Source organism: Saccostrea cucullata, unplaced genomic scaffold (assembly GCF_032062105.1).
Source record: "Saccostrea cucullata isolate Sc308-1 unplaced genomic scaffold, CSIRO_AGI_Scuc_v1 ctg3966, whole genome shotgun sequence".
In the NCBI taxonomy this organism is placed as follows: domain Eukaryota; kingdom Metazoa; phylum Mollusca; class Bivalvia; order Ostreida; family Ostreidae; genus Saccostrea; species Saccostrea cuccullata.
This window is the reverse complement of record NW_026932040.1, coordinates 1-8,702: the sequence shown is the minus strand read 5'-3', so window position 1 is coordinate 8,702 and position 8,702 is coordinate 1. Positions and strand designations below refer to the sequence as shown.

General features: G+C 30.2%; 1 long non-coding RNA gene across 1 annotated transcript; it reads left to right on the top strand.

Annotated features, from left to right (window-relative positions):
- Positions 1 to 2,183: 2,183 nt before the first annotated feature.
- On the top strand, positions 2,184 to 8,702 carry LOC134234333 (uncharacterized). Its single transcript, XR_009985162.1, has 3 exons — positions 2,184 to 2,283; positions 8,412 to 8,528; positions 8,643 to 8,702. It is a non-coding gene; the product is annotated as an uncharacterized LOC134234333 (long non-coding RNA).

Here is an 8,702-nt window from a genome sequence, read left to right as displayed (position 1 = left end):
AACCATTGTTACATCATATATGACTGAAAATATTGATTTTGTCTGAATGATTTAACATACAGACGACTGCACTAGATTGTTCATATGTACGACAGTGATTTAATAAATAATGTAATGTAAAACGAAGGAAACTACAGCAGAGACTTTTTTTATGTTCCTAACTCCTTTAAGTATTTTTGTTGAGCTAAATGCACGACAAAACATCTCCCATACATGTAGTAACCTTAACATTTGCTTATAGTTACCGATAAAATACATTTTTCCAAGTTAAAAATTGAAAAAAAATCTTTTTATGAGTTAAGCAAAAAAGTTTAAACAAAACTAAAGACAACCGAGATTAAGGGTGGCAAAGCTTTGTTAGTGTTTATTTTTATTTCAATATATGGGTTATATTTGATTTTTTTGCAGCAGGGTTGTAGGACGATGGAAAATGAACCCAGTATTTAGACTTCTATTGCAGAACAAATATTGAACCAATAGTCGTCAATTTTTGATTACTCATAAAACAACCATTGATGGCTTCTCCTTTTGATTGAGATTTATGCATTATATATTTTTTTCAACTGTGTTCTTTCCACTACACATTTGATCTAAAATGTTCAAATCATACTAAGTTGAATAGAATAATAGTCTCTTTAATTTATATGATTTTTTTTTTCAATAGTTAATCCGAATGCTCATCATTTCCTTCTTAATTCAACGTCTTGCTGAACGTAGGCAAATTGGCTAAAATATGTTTAAAAGAATAGACGTAGTTCAATCTGTAAATATCACTTTCATTTTAAAGACTCTATAAAGGCATGAATTTACAAAAATTAGACGTCATTTAGATATTACCAGATTTATAATGATTTATTTATTTATTATTATTTTTTTTTTACAAAAAATTGTATCAAGTAAATAATTTTGAATAATCATACTTCTAAGTCTTTATTTTGAAATATATTGTATAAGTGTACGTAGAAAAATAATACACAGTCTATTTAACCCTCCATGAAGATTACTCAACCGTAACAAGTTTCGTAGAGGAAGGCTGGTCCGGTAAAAAAGGATGAAAGTACGTACTAAGTAATAATCACAACTGTTTATGGCCAAGATACTCGCACCATAGCCACATACGATATGTTTTTGCGTGTAATCCTTATGGAAATATCGATTTAAAGATAAACTAAGTACTTAACAAATCAAAAGTACATTAAACATAGCGTAACATTCTGTCAAACCAGGTAATACAATGCATGTACATGTATATTAAAATTTATATACATTGTAATAATGAATTTAAATTGCAGGAGCGGAGAAGAAAGTTACTACATTGGTACTGTCACAAAATATTTCCCCAAAATGTGATTAATTGTTAATTTAACCTTTTGTCAAATAACTCGATTGCTTCACATGAAAATAAAGAGCAGTTATTTTTTACCAAGTTAACGTCTTTTCTTCAATACCGTCAAGGTTTATTGCAAGGGTAAACAGAGTATTATAATTTTCCTTCATCAAGATTCAAATAAATTGGTTAAAAGCTCACTGCAATGTACTTTCGTTTTCGAAGATCATGATCAATGCCTTATTTGTTTGTTGTAGAAGTGGGTTTGTGTGTATTATTAGGTTACACATGTTAAGATGTTTTTGATTTAAATTTTGTTGGGATATTTTTTCATTTCCAATAAATAATGAATATCTATTCACAAAAATTTCTTCAAATAATAAGAAAGCCGTTCAATTTTTATTTTGTATCATAAAACAATTGTGTTAACTGCTTATTGATCATAAAAAATTTGCTCCATATCCACTTGCCTGCTCTGCCATTAATGTTTATGGTACATTGTAATTTAATTCAAATTTATTTTAGAAATTTTCTATTTCAATTTTAAAATATGTGTCAAATTGACGCTATAATAATTCTATTGCAGATTCTGGTTTGACTGAAGATGAGAGTGCTTCTTCTTTCGAGTATATTTCTCTCTATTAGTACGATATTACTTGTAAGTATATCTTTTCTTAAATTGGTCATATAAATATATCACCCTCACCTCTAAATTTCTATCTCTACCCCGTTTTATAGTCATCACTTGGCCTGTCCTGTCCAGTTACCGTACCAACTGTATCCTAGGTGTCCAGGTGTCCATCTAATGAAACAGAATGGGCATCAGCAGCACAACAAAAACAGTGCAACAAACTGGCAGAGTTGCACTGAGACTGAAAAGTTTGTATACCATTGTGTTTTGAACAAGGATGGAACAAAATATTTAGAGGTCTGTGCTCAATCCTGGTTTATGTCAGGTAGGTCATTTTACAGGTATGTATTTAATCTGTATGTCATGTGAAATCCAAGTTAACAAAATTTTTACCATTGAAGGAAACTATAGAGGTTATTTGTAACAAGGGGGTCTGTCATAATTTCAAGCGATGTTTGTTTGACGTATAAGGTCAAGATAACGTTATTCGGGAGATCATTGTCTTTTTGACTATGTCTTCTTTCAGTTTGTTGTTAAGGACGCTCTTAACACTGCACACTAAAGAGCTCTATTTATTGGGTAGTTTTATGCAGTTAGAGCGATCTTCCCTTAGATGTAAGATTAAAGAAAACTTTATTTACCGTTAATTACATACAATGTAATTTATGATAAATTAAATATTTTTTGCATTATGAAAGACGAAGAGTAAGAAATTTAATCAATTATTTTCATTAATTTTCCCAATGTAAGTAAACAACAATGATTTTTTCTCACAAATAGTCCATTGTCTTTGAACATTTTCTCCTGTGCAAATAAGGCACGTACCCTATGTTCTAAATGAATGAAAAAGTCTCAATATGCATATCTTTACATGGTTTATTTTTCTCTTAATATCAGTTTCTGTTAGTGTTTAGAGCTTCCTTAAGGTAAGGTTTGCGTTTACAGGGAGATAACTCTTGCGAATCACCAAAGCGTTTGAAACAGGTGAATTTAAACCAGCGATGCTAAGCATCTCGGTAACGAATTTCCTCTGTCATACTTGATGTTTGTTGTCACTTATTGTTAGGACTAAAAACAAACTTTGAAGGACGTTTTCAGGGGGAAGGTCTTATAACAAATCAAAGCATAGGAATCTTAGAAGCCTTTGAGATTAGCGTGATGCATGTGGATGAACCATTAAAGGAGGACTTGTTTATTTTCGATACGGAACGTGGCAAGTTACACGGCTATTCCGGATCCGAAGAAAGTCATTGACGCATTGTACTGTTGTGTGTTTCTCGCTAAAGTTTTAAGTGACAATGGGAAAGAATAAAGAAAGGACCTGAAAGTATCCTGTAAAGTATTATGCTATATGCAGTCCGAACAGGGAAGAAAAGTCATGGTGCATTTGACCATGTCCAATGATGATGTTGACAGTTTGATTGTTGATAGTATTTTCATCAGGTAATTCTTTAACTATTCATTTTACTGAAAGTTATGAATGATCTACTGAGGCCAAAATAAAAAATACCTTTGTTTCCCCTAACGCGACCGACCCAAGTAAATCGCGCCGACTGAAAAGATTTTTTAAGTAAGATGATTCAAATATTATTTTTATTGTTAACCACGTTTTACAAAATACAATTTCATCAAAATCAGTTTTTATCAGAACGGCCGACATTGTTCTATTGTGATTTTTTAGATTGTTGGAAACAAAGTGGCACCCAGATGTGATTACAGAGAATTAGTTCTTCATAATACAACGGCAACGTCTTAATCTTATGACTTTAGCTAATTAGAATAGTCTTCGCTCTTGAAACAATTCTATAATAAAATTTACCATGACTATTTAAGAGTGTTTCAGAGGTGTCTTGGCGTCTCCATGTGAATGAATAAATTCAATTTTCGAAAGGGATGTTAAACAACAAACCTGTCTCTTGAATTTAAGGTCGTTATAGATGGTAAGTCCCGCATTGTAAGGGGCCCACCTAGTGAACACATTCAATTTCACTGCATTTTATTTAATTTGAGTTTTGATCTAATAACCAGTTCACCTTTGTTCCTATGTTTACTTTATGCCAATATGGAACCAAAGTGGTTGTAAAATGTCTGCATATTCATCCTGATAAATATAATTCAAATGTCCATTCTTCATGCCTTTATTTATGGGTTAAACTTCGTGGCTATGACATTGTATATAGCATTTTTATCATTTGTACATTCGGTTTTGTTCAATTGAATATTGTTTACATACTCTTTCCAAATAGTTTTGAAATCATGATTCAGCTTCCTGAGACGTCCAGTGTATTTTTCCTTAAATAGGCTTTTGAAGATATGTTGTTTCTTTGTTTAAATGTTGGCGTGAGGTATTTCTCAAGTTCAACTAAACAATGTAACACTTGTGAATTTATTAATCAGGAATTTTGCTTTTAAACGGCACATGTATGATACTTAGCATTTTGTTCACAAATCGCTTCCTTTTGTATTTTTCTTTTCATAAGAGTAATTTTCCAATAAATTTTAGAATGCATTTTCAAAGCTGCTGTCAGAATAAAATTGTTTACCTACCTACCGACCCAACTTGAGATTTTAGGGTCGGGTTAGGGGAAACAAAGATATTTTTAATTCAGGCCTGATTACGGATTTATAAACGATGAATAAACGGTACAAGGATGTCAGGATGTGACTAATATCCCAACATTGCCAAAAAATTAAAATGCATTCATTCAAGAAATTATGAAAAATAAGATCCTTGCTTTTTAGGCCTAATATTTGTAACATTATTGGAACAGGTATTCAATTGTTCAAGTTACCTTTTTAAATGAGGTTTGATTTTAATTAATATCTTATTTTCTAATTAATAAAAAAGAGATACAGATTGTGCATGACAAGAACATTAATTTTCTTGATCAAGCATTTGCATTTCACTAATTCAATCTGTAAATTTTACAATAATTTCATATTGATTCTTCATTGATTATATTGGAAGTTTATTCATTTCATTGAATGAATGAAACTCAGTGCAATTCCTTATGAAATTCCAAAAATGCAATTCCTTTAATGTTATTGTAAAAATGAACACATATGATTTCAGATCATGGGTCATTAACTGGAATAGATAAGAACCAAAAAAAGTACTTCAGTGTTTCCTTAAAAGATTTGTGCCATCAATCAAAGTAGAGGTCATCCCATATCAGCTCAAGAATATAAAAGAAAGTTGGATGGATCAAGCTAAGATGTTGAACCAGACATGGCAAAATCAATGGAGATTTGGAGAAGAACTTCTGACTTGTTATACCCAATGCATATTTTTATATGTCTATAGATAATAGAAGAAAATTTAATGTTTAACAACATCCTATCTAGTATATACATGCTGTTTTCCATTATTTAGAAAATATGTGTATGTGATGATTGCAGTGCATGCTCTGTTTGTCCATCTTTGAATTTGTTTTCAGTAAAATAAATGTATACATCATAGGTATTAATTGAAGGTTGCTTTTGTCTATTCTTACATGAAACAAGTTTCTTAAAAGGGTTTGTAAAATTGCAAGGAAATTAATACATGAACAATTAAGATTAATTTTCTTATTCATTAAATTTTGTTCTTACCAGGACCTAATACCGTATAAGTAGAAATTTTAGCGAGGATTTAATTTTGGCATCATTAGCGAGGGTTCTGACATCGCTAAAATTAAAAATCGCTAAAAATTAATTGCGTATGATTTGTAATATCTTCTTTAGTTAGCATTTTAGAATCGCTAAAATAACTTCTCGCTAAAAATAAAATACCAGATTTTCGGTAGAAATCGCTAAATTTGGGTCTCGCTAAAATTTCCACTTATACGGTATGCTGAAATAAGTATTTCTGAAAACTGATGAGTTTTGTACATAAAGCTGCAGTGAACTGTGAACATGTATAATTATATCTACTGTAACAGTTTAAAACATGACACTTGGAAATTTTAAGGTTGTTAATTTAGTAGGAATGATAAGACCAGTTTAGTAATCTACTAAAATTAAAATCTTTCACAAATACATGTAGTTTATTTTAAAATTGTTTACATTTATAATCTTTTAATTTTTTTTCTGTATTTTGATTTTAAAAAGGAAAATATTTTGTTATATTTAAATTATTATTTCATGGATATCAAGGAGAAATATCTATCACTGTAGCATTGTTTCTTTTTCCCTGTTCTTGACAAATATGTCATTTTGCAGAATTTGCCTTTCTCTGAAATCAGATGTACTCTGTGAACTTATTAAAGTTTGAATTGATGTCACTTAGAATTCATCTTTTTTTTTTGTTCTGTCTGATATTTCAATTTAAATTCTCAGACTACCTAATCCAATGATTGAGCCCATGTCCATGAAGTGTAGAAATAGGCCATCTTTAAAAAATGTTTGGTTGTCGGCCTCTCCAGACCGACTGACTGAATTGACCAGACTGAAAACTTTGCAGGGCCGTATTTTTTTCTTTTTATTCCTCTTATCCACCTTAAAAAATGTTGTTGAAAATTCTTTCACCTACCGACCCAATAATTTTACCCTGAGTCAAATGCAAGAGAGGGCAAACAAACATTACTTTAAAGATAGCATTTCTACTCTTCGAAGTAAAGAAATCATTTAGTTATAAAAACAGCAGCTTCTAGGATGCAATGCTTAAAACATTTCATTCAAAAATGGCATACATGTATAATGACAGTCATCAGCCATAACTGAATAAAGATATATTTTGCTACAAAGATGTCTAGAAGTTACTACATAAATCAGCATGAGGTCAAATTCATAGGCTTTTGATTGGTTTAGTTGCAACATGTTCTGAAGTATGTGTATATACATATACATGTACTTCTAGAGGTGTTGCAGTATAATTCATGGACAATTTCATCAGAATTTGCAGATGTAAAGATTGCCATAAATACTAGAGTTCTTCTATGGAATAAATTTTTAGACCATCATGTAGCACAGGAGGAGTTTTATTTTGAATATTTTTGGCCAATTTATGCCTAAAACAATATAAAAAATAACATATAGTCTTTAACATTCACCATGACAAAGTGATATCAATGTTGTCTTTAAAAGTGTAGAAAAAGCCTAATTTTTATGTTCTGAACCCATAATATAGCCCCTGTTTCCATGGAAATAATATTGGGGACATACATATTTTTTCAGTTCAAATTAATGAAAATGATCAAATTAATAACTTCATGGATTTTGATGGAATCGGTAGATATGTAAAACGTTGATTTTTATATTTTTGTTGCCATGGCAACGGTTTCACTTTATCAAGGAAAATTGAAAAATCTTCTTTTTTACCCAAATTTTCACATTTTTGATAATGGAAAATTAAAAGTTTAAATAATAGAAGCATGAATTATACTAATTCAGGTCATTTTAATTATAAAAGTTTGATAATTTATAAAATAAACCAAAATTTTCAATGAAAATAATATTCGAGGTGAAATATGAAATACGTTAAATTTGGCGTCTTTTACTTAAAAAATGGGACGGGCAATATCTTTGAAAATCATATTAAATGATGAAGCTAATCTCCCTGAATAAATTGATATATAGTACGTGTGCATATTAAAAAAAATATGAGTTGGAGGGAGACGCAAACCTTACCTTAATCATTAAAACTTCGAAACCTTAAAACTATGCACCGTTTTCAGTTTATAATGCTAAACTTATAATTTACTCAAGTCACAGCCGATTGCTTGGCACGCAGATCATTTATCCTCTAGACATAAGTCTTATTTGACCTACGAGGATTTCCCCTGACCTTTAATGATCACTATATATCTTGTGTATATTCATATTATGTACACATTTTCCTTTTTTTAAATCAGGCTTGAGAACTTAAAATTTGTTATTCATGATACTTTTCAGAATCTGTAAGCAAATATCCATTTATTTAGTACGTACGTGTATGTGTGTTTGAAAGGGGGTCTTTTTCACAGTATATATTTTGGAAAATTTTGATTTTTATTTCAAAATGTATGTAAAAAAGTATTTGTGTCTTCATGAATGAAACATTCGCAAGAGAAAGATTACATTACAAACAAACAAACAAACAAACAAACAAACAAAATGTACTTCTGCAAACATGATGGTACAATATGTAAAGGAAATTTATAATCCTAAAAATGTTCATGTCAAGCTTAAATCCATTAAAAGAATGAATCAATACACTAATGATTTTTCAGAGTTTATAGACACAAAGAAACAAAAATTCAAAATATTCAAACAAAGTCTCATTAAAATTATATATCGTTAGGTATATATTTGTTATAAAACAACTTGTACAAAAAATAGTTTAATGTAGATCAGAACAAATGAGAGATCGTAGCCCTCGTTGAACGCTTAATTGATATAATATAAATAATTTGAAACCTATAACTTTTTCATATCTATCTGTAAAGATGTTTGTTGTATAATTGGAATAAAATTTTGTCAATTTCATTTTTCTAGGGTTTTGTGCAAGATTCAGTGTAGCAGAAGGGAGAATAATTAATGACCCAGGGTTGGACTGTACAAAATTCTCCACACCGTGTCCTTCAAGATTTCTGTCAAATGAATCCTTTAAATGTATTGTGCGATATATATTCAAAATATGAATTATCTTAATTGTTTGTGCGTGCATGTGTATGTATAAGAATAAGAACGAGGGAGAGAGGTTAAATAAATATCTCATAATTACAGATCAAGGATGCTATGATTATCTTCAACAGTCTACACCATCAAAAATCATTGAGAAGAAAA